Here is a 20,897-nt window from a genome sequence, read left to right on the forward strand (position 1 = left end):
GCTAAGATGGACCAAACTCTATCTTGACCTTACATTCTAGAGACAGAGTCACACACTCTCTCTGTGCCTTGTCATACACATAAGAAGCTGTGGAATCTTTGCCCTGGACTGAGAAGGACTTCAGGGCCCAGAGCTTTGAGGTAGGCATGGAGGGGCTAGAACAGCCTGGCTCCATTGCAGGAAAGAAGATCATCAGGGAAGAAGCTGTGAGTACGGTTTGGTCATTGGGTCCGGTGGGCAGTTGGAAGCCTCTTGGAAATACGTGTGAATGTTGGGTGGTAGTACTCGGGGTTTATCCAGCAAAACTAGGCTGATGAGTATGGGCTTCACTGCAGACCATTGAGTAACATTTGAGTTTCTTGAATGGGGATAGGGTGGAGGTGGGGGAGGGTCTGATTATAGATTTGCTTCACAAATATTAATTGCATGACAGTGTAGAGAACAGATAAAAAAGGACAGACCAAGGATTTGTGCATAAACGTGTGAATGCAAAAATGTCCCTACAATGTTAGTCTTCAAAGCCTGTGTGTTTTCAGAGCAAAATAACCAGACAGCAATGAAGTCAAAGCAGCTAGCCCCAGATGCCCAGGTGGTTCCTTAAAATCTGCATCCTGGACAGTTTCAAAGTGGCTAGATCCAGATGGTCCAGGCTCCCAGGCTGCCTCAGCTGCTGTTTCCTCAAAATCCTCATCCATATTAACTGGGTGACAGTGTGTACAATGGATGAGGAAGAATGAAGAGGACCAAGAAGCTGGCTGGTGAAACGTCCCTGCTGTGCTTGGGGCTGGCTCGCTTTAGTCAAGGACAGGCTGCCTTCTAACAAATTCACGTGGAGTTCTTTTTCCTCAGAGTTTGCAGTTAAAAAAAATGTGCTCAAGGAGAGAAAGGAAAACTCATTTCATCTGAGAAAGTTTTAATCTCATATAAAGAGCTGTTTCTTTTGCTGTGTAAAGAAGCCTTGGTGTCCTCTGCAGAATAAATTAACCTAGTGAATGAAGAAGCCCTTGAGAAGACAGATGGCGGGACAGCCAACACAAGGAGACCCACAGGCGTGAGAGAGACTTCAAATGCTTGTGAGCAAAATTTGGCTTTGTGTTATGAAGGCTAGAGGGAGTGTCTCCATAACAACATTTGCAAGGACACTACCTGTGGAAGGGGCTCTAACTATGGAAGGGGCTCTAGCTATGGAAGGGGCTCTTCCTATGGAAGGGGCTCTACCTGTGGAAGGGGCTCCTATCTATGGAAGAATGCTGCTTGCCCATCTGAGTCACCACGAGCAGATTCCCCACCCGTGGAACGCTTGCTCCCAGCTGGCGGTGCTGCTGCCTCAGGTCTCCTTCTCTACCGGTGGAAAACAGCTCATTCTCCAACCAGTGTGTGTCACACAGAATCCCTCCCAGCATTCCCAGCCACTTTCTACACTTCCTCTTAGCCTAAAGGCCCTAAAGTTACGTGTCCCTTGCCTTCTCTTGGATTCTACTGAATCAAACTCAAAGTCCCACAGATTAAGGACTTGATTGCCCCCCTTTCTGTCTCCTTCCAGCCCAACCTCTCTTTCCTGCCTTTCCGTTTATTCAGCAAATATCTCTTGAGCACTTCTGCATAGATAACCAGGACCGTTGCTAAAGGTGTCACTGACCAGCAAAGCCTTCTCATATCCTTATCTTGTCCATATCTCATATCTTCCTATCATATCTTACAGCCCCCAAATCCTTATAGCAACTAAGATCTGCTGTTGGGATTTGAACAAGAAATGGCCCCAGAGGTTCATGTGTTCGAATACTTGGTCCCAGGATGATGAAATTGTCTAGACACGTCTGACTGACATTTATGAGGGGGATCTAGCTTAAAGATGTAGGTCACGAAGAGCAAGTTCTGGTGGAGAAAGGGTTGGAACTGTATTGTTCCTGTCACCTTCATGTCATGCTCTCTGCTTCCTGGCCTCCAGCCATGACACAGCACAAGCCTGCCTCCAGCCATGACACAGCTAAGACTTCAATATAAGCACCTGAGGTCATTCTTTTCCTGTTATGGTAGACTGAAATAGTTGAAGCCAAAAATAAACCTTTCCTTCCTTAAATTTCTTTTGTCAACTATTACCACAATGGCGGAAAAAAGTCTCCATCCCACTAAGCCCATGTCCATCCCCAAGTCTTCCTGCACCCAACCTCTCCAAGCCTGACTTAGACAGGCCTGCCTCAGTCCCACCCCCCGGGGTTTTAACAAAGCCTCCCCTCCCCCCACAACTCAGCCCTGCCACACTCCTCACTTCTGCCCAGTCCCTCTCAAATTCAGACTCTTCCACGGATGAACCTAACTGTGTGATGCTTGTAAGCCTTGCTGCTCAAGGTAAGATGTGCAGGTCTCCAGTGGCTGTCTCATCTGGTAACTTGCTAGATGTGCACAATAGAACCTCCCTTTTTGCCAAACTCAAGATCGCTTACATACATTCATGACATACTGTCTGATTACCAGTCCAGTGTATGGCTTCCCACTTAACACTCTACTGCAAAGGCTAACAAAGCCCCAGCCAACTAGAGCAATCTGGTTTGTTAGCCATTTTAAAATAGTCTCTGAAATAAGAATAACGACACTGGTGGAGGAATCAAAAGGAGGGTCATTATTTCACAACACGTGAAATTACATGAAGTCCGATTATTTGTCTACAAGTGTGGCTTTGTTGGAACGCATGTTAAATCGTTAATATTTGCCTATGCCTACTTTTACACAGAAAGGCAGGGTTGAACATTTAGAGAAAAGACTGTATGACTTGTAAATACTTAAATATTTTATATGGTCCTTTTCAGAGGTTTGGTGACTCTTGTTCTTGGAAGAAAACACTCATGATCAAATGGAAAAGATGAACTAGAAAGCTAGTTTGGCAGCTTGATAGTTAAGGCTCACTGCCAAGGCTGAGAACCTGAGTTCAAGTTCAGGAAGCCACACAAGAGGGGAGCACCAACTCCCTCCTCCGTCCTCTGACCTCCATTCATGTACACACACACACACACACACACACACACACACACACATTCACACACACATGCATACACATTCACGCACTAAATAAATAAACGTAAAACAATTAAATAATAGAACTACATGTTATGAGGTAGAAATGGGAAGAAAGTAAATATCTAAACAAATGTTTCCCCCTGAGCATCCCGTGCAGGTGCTAAGCCCTCTGGTGACACGGCTGCTGCAGAGTGGAGACATGCTTCTGTTCCACTCCTTACCTCACGGCTGATGATTGCTCCCCTTGGAAATGCAGAGGTGGGCTTTACATGTGACAAGAGTGTCCCAGGGGTTCAGAGCTGAGGAGGGACGCCTGGAGGATTTGAGGTTCGCTAGCTTCAGGACAGAGTCTTCACTTAGGTTCATACTCCTAAAACAAAATAAGTGGTGGGAAAGGGGGCTATCTCTAGCCCTGGAGAAAGGAATGAATCACCTCTGGGACTCGCTGCATTCATTGAAAGGAATGACTAACAATGAAAGAACTCAATTTTAACCATCACAGCCACTCTGCCTTCAGACCTTACCTTTTCCACATTCCTTAATTTCGTGGCTCCAGGAGAATTAAAGAAGCCAGTTCAGACTTTATGCATGCTCTAAACACACACAGCGGTACACTTCGGAGAGCGGTAGTTATGATGATTTACTGAAAAATGTTCCGTAGCTTACTTTGTCTCCCGTTCCCATTCTCTCAGACTTTATGGCCTTGTCCTTTTCTTCTGTACTGCCAGCATGAGGACAGTCAATAATTTCAAAAACCCTTTTTGTAGTTTCAAAAGACTTCTACCTAAAGAACAGCTCAGGTGTCTGGGACCAGCTCAGTTGATAAGAATGCTCGCCTAGCAAGCGTAAGGCTTTTGGGTTCAATCCCCGGCTCCATATACACTCAATTGCTGGCAGATTCTGTACTCCCACACTCTATGGGTAGGGTCAGGAGGATCAGACATTCAGTTATCCTTGACTACATACTGACTTGGAGTCAGCCTGTGCTACTGTTTTAAAGGCCCACACTTTAAAAATAAATGGGGCTAGCCAAAGTTTGATCACAGTAAGGAGTTTCATGGCCACCTGAGTTCTATCTCTAGAACCTGTATAAAGGTGTTAGCCAAGAACCAACTCCACAAAGTTGTCCTCTGACCACCACATACACTGCGCTACACATTCCCACACATATACACTGCACACACACACATACACACTAACAATAGTAATATATTCTAAATGATCACAGAAAACTTCTTAAATGTGTGTGTTCAACTCAGAGCATAAAGGATTATTCTACAAGCACACACAACATATAACTCCTTCAAATGACAAAAGGATTTGAAATTATGAGCTTTGACAAGGCCATATTTACCTGAGAATGTTTCCTGAAGTTTATCAGGAAATGAAGGAAGGCAAAGGAGGAAGAAAGGAGGTCTTCATCCCCCTGTAGCCCACGTGTCTTTTCAAGAGACATTATGACTTAATACAACTTTGCTTAGAGACATCAAGTGCATACTCTGTGGGTGGCACTATGTCGGGTAAATTCTAGATATCATGAAGACATAACAAGTCCATTTTACCCCCTCTGGAAAAGCAGCTTCATTTTCTATTTTCAGCTGGAAATTTTGGAAATAGATTCAGTGAGACTGTGTTGACTGAAACATTTAGGTAGGAGGGAAGATCTCAGTCAAGAAGTTTTAGTCTTCCACAGCCCGTACACACACACACACACACACACACACACACACACACACACACACACAAGTTATTACTGGAAATGCTTTCAGATTCGTTTATTCCCAAATAATGTGCTCTATGTTCATTCTTAGAGAAAAAGGAAGAATTCCACAGACAGAAATGCTTCCATGACGGGCTGAGTCATTCTGAAGAGATGCTTCCAGTAAGCCACATTATGCTGGATGTTGTTCAAAAGAGAAAATGCTAACCTCACGGAGCTCCAGTGGGCTGTGTGGGTGGGTTTACTCAAGTACAGAAATCAAATACAGGCGTTGGAACCAATATCCTGGGAAGCAGCAGAACGGCTCAGAATCACAGCTGGGATTTTATAAGTTCTATTTCAGCCAAATAATAAAAACTGAATTTAAAAAATTGGGTGTAAATTAAAAATGCCCTGGTGACATTCATTGTATTATCCCCACCCCCAGACTCCTGAAGTAGAAATTGGATGTTATAAGATTCAAGCTTTCTCCTTTGTAAAACTTTGATGTCCCTGGTAGACTTTCACAGTTCTATTTAAAACCTGCTGATAGACTCGCCACCTGCAGCGTGCCCCTCCCCCTCCTTTGTCTGATAGTCACCCGTGAAAGGCTGTGATTGTGAGATTAAAAAAAATCATTTGCATTTTATAAGTCTTCTGTCAATGGTTTACTGTTGTTAGGAAAAATACATTAAAACCATCAACAATTCGAATACTGAATTTCACTCTAACAATCAAGACCGTACACAATCAGTCAGCTGAAAATTGGACACTAAAATTTCCAATGTTCCAAAGCACATTGCTAAGGAACCCCAATTTCATTCATATTGTTGTAAATCGGGGTACTGTTGATGATGCAGTTGTAGCCAATTTGTTCTTGGCCAAATAGTACACAACTTGGTGAGTCCTTTTCTTTCTTCCTTCCTTCCTTCCTTCCTTCCTTCCTTCCTTCCTTCCTTCCTTCCTTCCTTCCTTCCTTTCTTTCCTTCTTTCTTCACTTTACATCTTGATTGCTGCCACCCCCTCCTGGTCACCCCCTCCCACAATCCTTTTCCCCGGTCCCCCTCTCCTTCTCCTCTGAGAGGGTGGAAGCCCTGCTAGGTATCCCCCAACCCTGGCACATCAAGTCTCTACTGGGCTAGGCACACCCTTTCCCACTGAGGTCAGACAAAGCAGCCCAGCTAGAAGAACTTATTCCACAGGCAGGCAACAGCTTTCGAGACAACCCCTGCTCCAGTTCTTCAGAACCTACAGGAGAGCCCTTGACCACACAAAAGCAGGACAGTCTAATACAGCGGTTCTCAACCTTCCTAATGTTACAGCCCTTTAATATAATTCCTCATGTTATGGTGACCCTCAACCACAGAATTTTTTCATTAATGCTTCATACTGTAAATTTGCTGCTCTTAGGAATTACAATGTAAAAGCCTGTGTTTTCTGATACTGTGAAAAGATCACTTGACAGCCTCCCCCTAAGAGTCATGACCCACAAGATGAGAGCCAATGGTCTAATGAAAAAAGATGTACTTTGGTACAAAATGGATCTGGATTTGATATACTGTTTGTCACAAGGCAAGTTATTCAGTTTTGGTTTCCTTGATTGTGAAATGGAGATTACATATTAGAGTTGATTTGATGTCCTAAAATTTAAATAAATACAAATAAAGTGCTTAACACAGTGTGAGGTGTATCACTGGCATGCAGAAGATCAGCAAATCATGTACCAATGTAGCAGAAACATTAGCAGGGCCATGCATGTTAGTATAAATTATAATACTAGGGTGTCAGAAGGTTCGTGGTTGAGTGGAATAGCAGAGTAAAAAGACTATATGGGGAAGATGGTGCTGGAGCTGGATCTTAGAAGGACAGACGATGCTACACCGCACTTCGGTGTATGAATGACACACAGTTCATGCAGATGAATATAGGTGAACAGAGAGACTGGATTCCGTTTGTGGGGCTTTAGATGAGGCTATGAAACTTGAAGTCAATTCACTGAATTCAACTCCCAGAAGATGACAAGCAATAGAGAGGCACAACAACACGTGAGTCTCAACCACTGATTTTAGCGTACCAGTGAATAGGAGAGTCAAGAGACAGATGTCAGAGGCCAATTTGGAAACTTATTTGCAAAATCATAAGCAAGTGAAAATGAAGGAGTCGCATCAAGCAATGCCATGGTAACAGAGCAAAGAGAGACATGAAATAAGATCCCAGGGGTAATGAACTCATCAGCTGATTGGATGTCGGGAATGAAAGGGAAGAATCAACGTGCATTCATTTTTAACCCCAGATGGCTTGAAGGATAAAGATGCCATTGACATAAAAAAAAAAAAAAGAACAAAATAAAAAACAACTTGGGGTGTCTAGAGGAAGAAGAGATGAGAGGATTTAGCTGTGAATTGGTGACTCTGAGGTGCTTACAAAACACATGGCGATAGGCAGATTACAAGCAATGATGGAATACTTTTAGACATGGTTTACATTTTTATCCTTTTCATATCTTCCCCCTTCCCCCCTCCCCCGTCTGTCTGCCTGTCTATGTGAGCATGTGTATGTGTGTATGTGTACATGTGTGTGCGTGTGTGTGATTTTTTTTTACTCTCCTCATATAATTCTAAGTTTTAGTCATAACCTAAAGCTCCCAGGACTATACCATTTTTACCTCAGATTTATGACTTTAAAAATATAGCTTTCCCAGGTCTTTGCCGATACTCTAACCTGAGAAACCTCTTTCCTTTGTCTTTAGTTATATCGAGAATATTATTCCAGAAATTCCTCTTCACAATACATGGCTGCCACCTGATACCCCTGCCAGGCATATAGTGAAGTCCTGTGTATCACAGTTTGGGTCCCCACAAAAACCAGGGAACAAATCTTTTTCTCTTTCCTTTATCTGTGCAGAATTACTCATGAGTGGGTCTGTATCAGCCGCAGTGTTTGGAGAACGCTCCTTCCATTTATGTTACAGTTCCCGAATGGATCAAATACAGAATGATGCACAGGAAATTCTGATCGTATATCTGTGTTCTGAGCAGAATTTGCCACCAGAAGCCAAGTCTGGATGCGCCTAGTTCTTCATGAAACACACTGGAATTGTGATTTAATCATTTTGAATGAATGATTGCATATTGATGCGGTAGTTTGAGTTTAAATGGCCCCTCTAAGATCATTTATTTTAGTGTTTGGTCCGTGGTGGATACAAGAGTTTGGGAAGAATGAGGATGTCTGTCCTTGCTGCAGGAGGTGTGTTACTAGGGTGAGCTTTGAAGTTTCAAAAGCAAACACCATTCCCAGTTCTCTGACTCACGCTTGGGCGCCATCTGTAAGCTCTCAGTTACTGTTCCAGCACCATGCCTGCCTGCCGACAGCCATGCTCCCTGACGTGATGGATGGCCATGGTGGAAGGACTCTCACCCTCTGAGTTCCCAAACTGTTTCTTCTATAAATTACGTTCATCACGGGGTCTCTTCACAACAAAAGAAAAGGAACTAACACACTGACACAAGAATCGTAACAGCTCCATGAGAATCACTCTAAAGTCTGTCACTTCAACTTGCTTCATTTTCAACATTTTACATCCCAAATCTAGAAACTTCTACAATGCTTGAATAGGTTTGTTTTTTGTTTTGTTTTGTTTTTGTTTTGTTTTTGTTTTTGTTTTTGTTTTTGTTTTTTGCTTAGCCATAAAATCCTACAGCACAATCAAAAGGTCTACCTGTGATTTGTGATGAATGTCCTAGTCAAGGTTTCTACTGCCGTGATGAAATGGCATGACCAAAGCGACTTGGAGAGTATTTGGTTTGTGATTCATCCCAGAAAACTTCAAGACAGGAACTCAAACAGGGGACGAGCCAGAAGCAGGAGCTGGTGCAGAGGCCATGGAGGGATGCTGCTTACTGGCTTGCTCCTCATGGCTTGCTCAGCCTGCTTTCTTACAGAACCCAGGGCCCTAGCCCAGGCTTGATACCACTCGCAATGGGCTAGTTTCTCTCCCATCAATTACTAATTTTAAAAAATGCTCTATATCGGGATCTTAGGGAGGCATTTTCTAAATTGAGGTCCTCTCCTTTTATGTGACTCTATAGCTTGGGTTAAGCTGGCATAAACCTACCCAGGATAGTGAATAAATAAAACATGGGCTATGACGCAGTGATGTGAGGGAGAGCTAAGGCTTGTAGAACAAACGCTTCCCCCTTTCTTCTACACATCATCACTTCCTCAAAGCTGGAGCAATGACCTTACCCTTCAGATCTGTGAACTCTAAGCCAGGCCATGGGTGAAAGGAGAAACAGTGTTTTTCTAAAATCAGAAGCGAGTGTCCTATTGGAGGCAACAAGAATACGAAGGAGCCAGATATCAAAGACGTTAAAAAGAAATGTGCATGTTCTCAAGTAGGTGTGACTGTGCCGAGATAGAGCTTAAAGAGGGAAAAACAGATTGAAATTTTAAAACATCTGCCCCACCCCCTCTTGCCCAAGCAATGGGTTGATTTAGATAACATTACAAATCAAAAATTATTTTTAATATGTGCATAGAACTTTGCCTTGAAATAAAATGGCATTTCCCTTCTCTTCATTATCTCATTTCGTCTCGCTAAAACCGGCATAGAGGACGAGAGAGCAGGAAGGTTAGACGCACGGCCAGTGTCTCCTAACAATCATTGTACAGAACTGTAGCAGCATCACCAATCTGCTTCAGTTTGCACTGAGATGAAATTACTGCACTTAAGATCCTGGTGTTTTGAAGATGCTGAACTCGGCAGATGTGTAATCAAGGAGAGCATCTTCAGTGAGGGCTGTGTGAAGAAAGCCGGCTGAAGCAATTTGCAGGCATTCTTCGGGGTGGGGGTAGGGATTGGGGGTGGAGAAAGCACTCGCCCCACCCCTCCCTCACACACATTCCGGAGTGAAGGAGCTGTCTGCCTTTTCATTTCCAAGAAGCTCATCTTCAGGATCCTGCTCTTGGCCCCATTTAGTCCTTGCAGCTTTTGTCCTCTGGCTCAGAATCAGGAGGGAACACCTCAGTCCCGAAAGGCTGCTCCTACGAGGGTTTGTACGTCTCAGTGGGTGAAAACCAACGTCAAAACTATATGCCACCTGATACCTGAGGCAGGCTGATGGCTTCAAGAGTCATAAACACAGCCTTCTGTTTATACTTCCCTGTGTGAATGAAATACCAAAGCAAATCAGAACTCTTTGAAGGACTTGGGACTTTCCCATGCCCGCGGGCGCGCATACACACACACACATACACACACACACACACACACACACACACACACACACACACCGTCCTTCTCCTACCTAGCCCTACTCATTCCTGGCCAACAGGACCATTCAGTAGCAGCCCACTGTCTTAGAATTGTTTACTAAGGGAAAGAAAATAAAAAATGCAGTGATGTGTACACGTCTTCTGTTCAACAGCTAATTGGTAGCTCTTCACTACCTGTAATATGATCAGTGTATTACGATCAGTGGCTCTATAAAGCCAGTTGGCTTCACGGGTTATGCATCGTCTGGTAACTTAGAGATCCTGGGGTTGAAGAATGGTACCTCAGTGCGGTGGTTCTCAACCTCTGGGTTGTGACCTGTTTGGAGGCTGAATGACCCTTTCGGGGGGGTCGCATATTAGATATCCTACATATCAGATATTTACATTATGAATCATGGCAGCAGCAAAACTGCACTTATGAAGTAGCAACATGAAATCATGTTATGGTTGGGGGTCACTGCAACATGAGGGACGGTGTGAAAGGGTCACAGTATGCAGAAGCTTGAGAACCGCCGCCTCAGTTGGAGGACGCATGCGCAGCAATCGCCGCTGGACCAATGCTCGGCACAGAAAAGGAAGTAGGGGATGGAAGGATGAAAACAGCTTTTCAAAGAGAAAAGAAATATCAGGGAGAGCGAGGGCGGACGAGGGAGGCTAAAGAGGAGATAAATCGTCAGAACCAGACTGGGAAGAAGATGCCAGTGTTTCCACTCACGAATAAGGAAAGAAAGACTCCCGTAAGGTATGAAGCAGATTGTCCAAGGTCAAGTGGCTTGTGATATGTAGATGCCAGCTCTGAATCAGGCATTTCTGATGTCAAAATTGACAATCTTGTCACACACCATTATGACGCTTCGTTATTGTTCTGCTATCTATGGATACGAACACCATTCACCACGATGCTTTACACCATCGGCAGAAGAGCGGCAGGCAGACTGTCCGGTCACTCAACTCGATGATTCACATACATAGACCTGATTTTCATCTCTCCTGCAGAGAAGAGATGAATGGGTACTTCCATGCCCAGCTCCAGGCCTTTTACTGTCGAGTGTTTATGTCCTCCGCTGTAATTCCTACTGAAAGGAAAACACAATTGTCACTTGCTCCAAAACAGCAATACATTTATCTGCCACACGCTTTTAAAACATCACTTGGAGTTAAACATGGAGGCCAGATAAGCAAACGGCCCATTACTGCAAGTCCAGTCCCGGAAGCCTTCGCTTTGGACCTCCGTCTAATAATATTATTATGTTCTGGCTCTGTATACATAACAAGCCAACAACTGCTTGCCAGGTTATTATTTACTGACTTGGAAGGCACACAAACTAGAACAAATGAGCCACTGGAAAAAGACTTTATTTTCTTTCCTTTTTTCTTTTCCTTTTTTTTCCTCTTACTTTCTCCTTCCTTTTGTTTTTTAAAAAATTCTTCACTGTGCATATACATTTTACATGGCATCATGCTATACAAGGACACTTTCATACATACATATATCGTGTGGTGAGCATATTCCCCTGCACACTGCCTACCCCTCCCATCAGTCTCTGTGCTCCTGGACAGGCTGGCTTCTCTCTTCATGTCTATATGCATACATGATTTCATGTATCTATTCAAAGTCTGGGCGCATCAGAAGGATGAATGCATATAATATGTATCTTTCTGAAATAGCCTTAGTCTGTTTAATTTGATTGTCTCCGGTTGCATCATCTTTTTGTAAATGACACCACTTTGTTCTTTATGGCTGAGAAGGTCCCGTGTATTAACAGAGGAACAGAGGGATTTATTTTCTTAACTATCATGCTCACCTGAATCATAACTGAAAGGCACCACTGTTGGGCATACCGAGAACCTCCAAAAGTCCTTTGCCAACATTCTGCGACGCCTCCCCCCCCCCCCCCGCCTCTTCAATGACAAAGCACCAATGTCCTGTAATCACCAAGGGCCAATGAGATTTGTTTCCACTATTGCCACAGTCACAGTATTTTCCCTATGCGCATGCTCCAAATCCCCTATAAAACCCGATATCGTGACTCGGTCCACAGCTGCCTCTAAGTTAGAGGCAGTCATTGTGTGTGTGTGCTAGCGCAAACACACAGACACACACACACACACACACTCATACTTCCCCAATAAATCTCTTGTATTAGGTCTGCTGCGTGATATGACTACTGTGGCACTCCTTGTCCCCCCCATCACTGAAGTACTCTTGTACAGCAAAACCTTTTCAGCTACCACTATAGAAGCAAGGAATGAAACTAAGTTCTGTTAAGGGAAGTGAAGGGTGCTTTTCAGAGTTGATCACAAAAGACGTAGAAGAAACCTAGCAATTCTTCCCTATTGTCAGAAAGAAAAAAATTAGAAGTTCAGCTGCGAATTACAGAAATGCCAAGTTTGCGGTGATGGAGTGCCCCGGTCACATAAACAGAGCCTGGCGGCGGGCAAGCATTGTTAGGGGCTTGACCTCTGTAGCACACGGCCTCCAGTTCCTTGTCCAAAATGTCTGCTTAGGCTCCAGAGAGAACAAAAGTAAAGGAGAGTAGAAAAGAAACCACGCCCCTTTCATTCTTGCTAACTGGCCCATCACGTGTTTACAGCTGGCTAAAAGGCAGGCTGGGAAATGTAGTCCTAGTTTCCGAGATCAAAGTGCCAAGCTAGAAGCCATGTTCTGTTATTAAAGAAGAGAAGGTAGGCATTGCTGGGCAAGCAATGAGGAGAGTGCCCTCCGGAGACCATGGGAAAGGCCTTAGGAATAATGACGTTCCTCTATAGGACGTTCTCAAATGAAGGTTAAATAGATTGGAGGATATAGTGTTTCTAGCTTTGAATCTTTCTAAGATAAAATGATAATCTATTTTACTTAGTACTTTGGAGGAGGCAGAAGGCATACATTTGGGGATTTTGAAAAACCCCAGCCAGACCTCAAGACCCTAACTAAGGTAACAGTTTTCTTAATCCTTTTGCTTAAAGAAGGAAGACAGAAGTCCACGCAGTGATATCTTAGGTCGCCCTGCCCTGCTTGTTCCGTGCTCACACCTTTTTTTATTTCCAGAAGACCAAATGAGTTCTCTCTTCCTAAAAGTACTGCGAGGCCTCCTGTTTAGGTTCTTCCTATAGTCCGGTGGTGCGAGCCACGGGGCTTCTGCTCTCACACTAAGCTGCGCGGGACAGGGTGTTGAGTGATCCTGCCTCTGCGACGAATTCCATCAGCAGCAAACATTTATCACTTGCCTCCTAAGTGGTGGCTGCTCCTTTATGGTATTAGCTTACTGTTGCTTGCAATGAGCCTATAGAATAGACTACCTGTTCTCATTTTATAGTCAAATAAACTCAAGATGAAGGTTAAACATGACTGAAAAGCTAAGTTGTGAGAAACCAGAAAGCAGCAAGTGGAAGGCCTGAAACTCTGAATTCAGAGCTCAAGACTAGAACCACAGATGCCCAGACACTCTGTTTCCCCATCTAGAACAATCGCCCTCCCTGGGCTCCGTCTGTGGCAGGTGCCCCTTCAACCTATCAAATACAACCAAAATCCAGTTATCCCTCTCAGAACCTAACTGACTTTTTTTTTCTGGCCAAAACTATACACAGGATTCCCCCCCCCACCCTCTCTCTCTCTCTCTCTCTCTCACACACACACACACACACACTCTCTCTCACACACCCATGCCTGCCTCTGTCTCATGCCCTCTACACAAAGAAATAAGGGTAAATAAATAGGGGAAAGGATGAATTAATAATTAGCTAACTATTTGGAAAGAAAATCAATCTAAATGTCAAATCAGAACATAAACCAAAACAAATACAAGTGGATTAGAGAACTAAAGGTTTTCTTTAAAAAAAAGAAAGAAAGAAAAGAATGAAGGAGAAAGAAATCAAAGCATGTCGGAGCTTAAGTACAGGCAAATATCAGCACCCTAGAGAGAACCTTCTATGTTTCCAAGGAATGAACAAAATCATAAAGGAAAAGCTCGGTGCACATTACTAAACTTACACCAATGTCCTTTTGTCAAAATGTAACCAAAATTAGAGGGGATTTCAAAGAAAGCAGAACATATTTGTCTCAAATATGACAGAAAAGAACACTCTACTCCGTTAAATCCTTGAAATGGATAGGTATAATATTTTGACCCACTGAAAGCTTCAGTCAGCAGAGTGGATGACTCCCACAAACAAAATGTTGGGCGGAGTAAAGCAGGCTTCAAAAGGAGGTGCAACCAAGACTTACACATAGGCCACAGAAATAAAAGAAATAGTAAGAAAATGATCCCCAGAAAGAGGGAGGAGACAGTGTGTCCCTGGTGCTCCTCAGCGCGCGCCACAGGTGCAAAGAAGCTCTCTGAATACATAGTTTCCACACTGAGCATCTATTTTATATGTACTCCTCCTTATGCACAGTGGTCACCCCTTATCTTTTGGCTTCACCTCCGAGGGGATTCAGTTATCAGAGTTTCAACTAACTACAAACCTTACATTTTAAATAAAGCAATAACGTGTAAATTGTGTCCTGATTTAAATAGTGTGAAGAGCTTTCGGGGTTCCTTTTCATCCCATCCTTTAGGGAATTATTCTTTTGTCAGTGTGTCCACCCTGACTACACTACCCGTGCATTGGGAACTCAGTACCCTCTACTAGATCAACGTCAAGGCACTGTAGTGGCCTGTGTGAATGGACCTTACAAACACAATAGTTGTTATTGCATCTGATGATGACCCCCGAGCCCAACTGTCGGGATGCTGGCAATTCCTATAAGCTAAAGGAAAATTGTAAGCGCTTCATTTCGTTGAGAAGGTGAACACATTTCAATAAGCAAAGGAAGACTGTGTGCCAAGGTTGCTAAACTCGATGCTAAGAATGAATTGTCTGCCTGCAGACATGGGGAAGAAGGCAGGTTGGAAACACATGCTAGTGACACCTGAAACCAAAAAGAGAAACAAATTTTCCCACTGTCCACCATGAAATTTTTAAGATGAAAAAGCATTAAACATATGGCTATATTAGATGGGTGTGGAGGGTGGGGGTAGCAGCACGTACTATTCGAGGCAGCTGTATATACAAATCTTTTCCCCAGAGTGTAAAAAGACTATTACTGCATGATTAATCATGCTTTCCTAAAGAAGGTGAATGCTATGATAATAATTTATTTCTTTTACTCAGTTTCTCTCCCTGGGGTTACTGATCCTGGCTCAATACAATGCCTTAGGTACAATTTCGATTGTCCAGTTTTCTTTCCAAATGGGCCTATCACCATCTGGAATTTTACCTTCTCCCCAGCTCCACACCATGGTTTTACTTCCCAGATCACCACTTACCTCACATCTACACCAGCATTGACATGGGCTTAGCAGATTTTTCTTTCCTTTCTCACTGTAACCTTGCCAATAGCCAATCTTGCCAATGGCCCTTCTGCATGAGTCAATGCTGCATTCCAATTTAGGGTCTCAGTGATGTGAATATAGCCCATGTTTTGAGCCTATGATGAGTTCTAGCGATATGCCTGTATGCCCATTAAAGGAACTGCTCTCCAGGACTAAATACTGGAGAGACCTCACCATAGTGGACAAGCATACAATATACCATGTAGATTCTATTCACTGAAGTATGAGTCCCAGTATTGATACTTAGTTGTTGCATGACCTTCAGAGAGTTTTTCTTTGCGCCCCCTTCTTCGTCTGGAAAATGCAGTTAATATTAACACCTACCTTAAACCTTGTCAAGATGAAATGAAATGGCCCATGCAGGAGCTTAGCTCCTGGCTCGCACTTAAAAGGAGACGGTCCTGGAATCATCGACCTAATAACCGCCTCACTTACCACCCCGTTCTCCTATCCAAGCACACATTTAAATTTTATAGAAGACACCCAGAACATTTCACAAGTAATTAATTTTACTAAACGTTTTTTGTCCGTGCCTGTCACCTGCCAAATCAGCAACTTTGTATAAGAATAGTCTTGAAGAAATCTCAGTTCATCTATGCAATAAACGCCCTTACACAGTCCCGGACCATACGCCTCTTTAGGTGAAGTTACAGTGGGTGTGTCCCGAGTGATGTCCTTGGAGAGATGACAGAGATGATGAGCAATGCTTCATTGCGAGCTAGCACATACCACCAAGGAAACCCTCCATTCGGCTGGTTCTGTGGCAAACCTAGGACTGGGTGGGGGAGTAAGAGTTCTGAGGCGGGACTAGAAGCAGTTCTGAGATTGATGGCTTGTCTTTGTCTAATTGGTTTACTCTATTGTTCTGAAAACAGAAGAGCTAACTAATTAACTTCGTTGTATGGCCACCCCACAGATACAGTATATCTTCTTGATTGCTGTAGTGGGTATTCCTGGTTGTCAACTTGACTATATCTGGAATGAACAACAGTCTAGAATTGGAAGGCTCATCTATGATCCTAATTTGGAGGCTCAGAGATATAAGTTTCTGACCTGGATCTTGACATGGAGACCTTGAAGCATAAGGCTAAGGCAAGGAGATCTCCGAGTTCAAGATCATTTGGGATTAAAGGCATGGATGCACACACCTTTAATCTGGGCCGCACCCTCTGTTGGAGACCTACAGCCTTTAATCTGGGCTCCATCCTCTGCTGGAGATATATAAGGACATTGGAAGAAGGAAGATTCTCTCACTCTTCCTTGCCTGCTTGCTTCGTGGGATTGAGAAACCGCTAGATCCTTGGACTTCCATCCACAGCTGCTGCTGATCATTGTTGGGGAGTTGGACTATAGACTGTAAGTCATTGACAAATTCCCTAACTATATATAGACTATCCATACGTTCTGTGACTCTAGAGAACCCAAACTAATACAATCGCACACCAGGAGCCTGAGTTATATGGCAAAATGCATGTGACTCAACCGCCATTCCTTTCACACACAAAAATGGCTCCTCTCTGTGCCTTTCAAAGCCTGTGTCCCTTCTGGTACCCTCTGCAGGAGAACTGAACAAGCTGGCTGGGGGAAACCTGTTTCCCTGAGGGATAAATGCCCCCAGGAAACTGAAAAGCGTTTTCGTCCCAGAGCCTTGCTATCCAGGTCACTGGCAAGCTCAGATCCTTACACTGGTGTCTTCTAGATATAAAGCAATAGCTACGTTTCTTGAGTAGAATCAATGGTTTCTCATGAAGGGTGTGTGACTAGCCCACAGAATTGTGGATTAGGTTGAGCTGTAACAGTACCTGGATATATAACAAGGTTACCAGAATTTACCTTGTCAAATTCATATGCAAGCACAAGGGCTGGCCCGTTTCTCATTATGTCTTACCTGGTTATCTACAAGAAAACGGATATGATTTTTTTGCTCTGCATCTGGCTTTGAAAGGGGATGATATGCATGGGTTTAGAAATAGGCAATGTTTCTCTCATCTAACTTGGATATATTACCCAGAAAAGCCACAGAGACCCTGGTTGACATATTCCATGGTTAACTATGTGCTTAACATTTACAGGTCATTTAGTCCTCATCTGAATTATAATTTTGCGATGTACCATAAATGTAAAATGGACTTTAGTGCATTGTGATATATGATTCAGTTTATTACATTTCCATAAAGCCCGTCCAATATTTACTATGGTTTTATAACGTTGTTAAATGATTGTCTTCGGCTGCCAATGAGAAGCCATTACCACGGTAACAGTGTAATTTTCTGTATCCCATTTGTGGGTTTCTTTGGTATCACCCGACATGGCACATCCATTAAACTTTACGGTACATAAAATTCTAAAGGTGACAGCCGATCACTGTTATGACTGTAGTGAGAACGCAGTGCAGAACTTTACCCTTGGGCCCTTGGAAACAATTATTGGGAAGAATTTCGAAGGACAATGAACGGCTGAGAAAATTTAAATTTGCCTCCTGAAGCAAAGGACAGAGAAGAACATCATGAAAGGTGAACCTGCCTCCTAGACATCGAGACATGTCATTAAACCAGGGCAGCTGCCGCTGCTTGCCAGCCAGCATCCTGGGGGCACTGTAAGTAGGTACCCAGATTCTGATCTCCCTGTGATGCTCAGAGAGACTTGCTATCATCAGCACAGATCACAGATCTCATTTCTGGATTTTATTGTCTTTATAAACTGCAGCTACAGAAAAAAAAATAATTGCATGTTTGTTTTTTTTTTTTCTTAGACTTTCACAATCAAGCCAGAGTAATAAATTTCCTATAACTAGAGATCTTCTCTGCCTCTATCTTATTTTGGGAGATTTTTGTTTTTAATTTTTGCTTGGTTGGTTGGTTGGTTTTGTAAGACAGGGTTTCTCTTGGTAGCCTTGGCTGTCCTAGAACTCTATCTATAGACCAGGCTGGCCTTGAACTTACAGAGACCTGCCTGCCTCTGCCTCCCAAGTGCTGGTATTAAAGGAATGTGCCACCACTGCCTGACACATTCTAAGTATTAAGCACAATGCTTAGCACACAGTATGCATTAGATGATTCAACAGGAATTTTTTAAAAGTGACATAATCTTCTCTCATCTATAGGGTCTTGAATTCTGCAGACCTCCGATGACCAAAACCTTGGGGAGAAAACAATATACTGTTATTTCAGGAAAAGCAAAAGTAAGCTCAGCATAATTACCTTTTCTGTTCTTTAGGTTAGGGTGGGCAGATTGATACAGCATCGCCCTGACCCTGAACTCAAGATCCTGCCTCTGCCAACCAAATGCTAAGATAATGGACATACACTAGCACACCTGGCTGAGATGGCCACCTTCAGATTTCAACACACAGACCTGTTTCAGGCAACTGCAACTCCAAATGGACCTTGAAGGAGGTGGCCTGTCAGCTCCTCCCTGGTAGCATGCTAGACTGACGGCTTATAGGACTACACCCTCGTCCTGGCTAAGAATGCAAGTCTGCTGCTTCCGATTCAACCCACCCCACACTCCGGCCTGCTGCTTGACACATCAGACCATCTCTGTATTGAAAGCTTTGTCTGCCACAGAGGGGAATGTCCTCCTCAGCCCTGCATGCTGTGCAGGTGAAGACAACAGGTATTCTGCACGCAAGATGTGATCAGTTGAAGTCTTCAGAGAAAGCAAAAACACTTGCTCTTACATCTTCAGAATTACTTTTGTTGTTGTTGTTTTCTTTTTTTCCAGACGGGGTTTCTCTGTGTAGCCCTGGCTGTCCTGGAACTCACTCTGTAGACCAGGCTGGCCTCGAACTCAGAAATCTGACTGCCTCTGCCTCCCAAGTGCTAGGATTAAAAGCATGCGCCACCACCGCCCAGCCATTAACCTAAAATATTTCATTGTGATACTTTGAACATTTGTTTTTGCGTGCGGAGGAGGGGTATATTTGCACGTGCATGTCCGTGTGCGTACCTATGTGCATGTGGGCATGCGCATTTACTAGGTTCTTGGCGGCTTGCTTCCAGGATCTGACTCTTTCTGCTTCTGCCAGCACTGGAGTGAGGGACTGGGGCCTCGACACCTGGCCTTTGTGATGGCGGATTCTAGTTCAGGTCTTCAACCTTGCATGGACAGCAACACATTGGTTGAGCCATCTCCTCGGCCCCTCATTATAGAATTTTCGTAGTTGTATGTCAATAATATTTTGTTCCAGTTGATCCCATCTTCCTCTGTCCTCCTCTGTGCCTCCTCTAGCCCCCTCCCCTCACCAAGACAGTCCCATTACATGGACTCCACCGCCCTCTCTTCCCCACACCCTGAGAATGTCTTCCTCCCCTCCCATGGACACACACATAGAATCAGATACACATACCTATGTAACAACTTTAAGCCCGGGTTCTGCAATGATGTAAAATGTGGTTATTAAATCTCCACATGTGGCTTATTTTACTTACCATAATGATTTCCAGATCTACTCATTTTTCCAGCAAATGTCACAATTTCATTTTTCTTCATCTATTCATCTATTAATGAATATCTAGACTGGGTTCCATTTCCTGGATATTGTGAAAAATGCAGCAATAATCATGGATAAGCAAGTATTTCAATAGTGCATTGACTAAGAGGGCTACTGATATATATATACATATATATATATATATATATATACATATATATATGTATATATGTGCGTATGTGTATGTGTATGTATATATATATGTATATGTATATATAATCTTAGGTATTAATATTGCTGGGCCATGTAGTGCTTCTATTTTCAGATTTCTAGAGACCTCCATATTGGTTTCTATAGTGGCTGCACATGTCTGTGCTCCCACCAGAAATGTTTAAAAATTTAAAGCAGTGGTTCTCAACCTTCCTAATGCTGTGACCCTACAATAAAGTTCTTTATGTTGTGGTGACTCCTAACCATAAAATTATTTTCTTTGCTACTTCATAGCTGCAATTTTGCTACTGTTATGAATCATAATGTAAATATTTGTGTTTTTCAATGGTCTTAGGTGACCCTGTAAAAAGATAATTCAACAATTCCCCCTAAAAGGGGTCAGGACTCAGAGATTAAGAGTCACTGGTTTAAAGGGTCCTCTTTTTCCACATCTTCACCGATATGTTTGTCATTTATTTTCTTGATAGTGGGCACTGATTTGACTAAAGTGACTTGAGCTCTCAAAGCAGGTGTATTTCCCTGATAGTGAAGATGTTAAATATTTTTTGAGGGTGTATTGACCATACGTATAGCTTTTTTTTTTTTTCTTAGACTATTCACTCAATTACCCTATTGGTTGATTGATGAATGTCTGACTGACTGAGGGTTTGGAGGGAGGTTTTTTAGTTCTTTACATAATCTACATATTAATCCCCTAATTGAAGTATAGATGACAAATATTTTCTTCCATTCTGGAAGCTGTCTCTTCTGTCTTGTAATTTTTGTCTTTGCTGTGCAGAAACTTTTTGATTTCATGCAATCTCATTTATTTTTCTGTTCCACTGAAGCCTATTCTAGAAAATATTCTGCCTAAACCTGTAGCTTGGAGTAT

The sequence above is a fragment of the Apodemus sylvaticus genome, chromosome 20 (assembly GCF_947179515.1).
Source record: "Apodemus sylvaticus chromosome 20, mApoSyl1.1, whole genome shotgun sequence".
NCBI lineage: Eukaryota > Metazoa > Chordata > Mammalia > Rodentia > Muridae > Apodemus > Apodemus sylvaticus.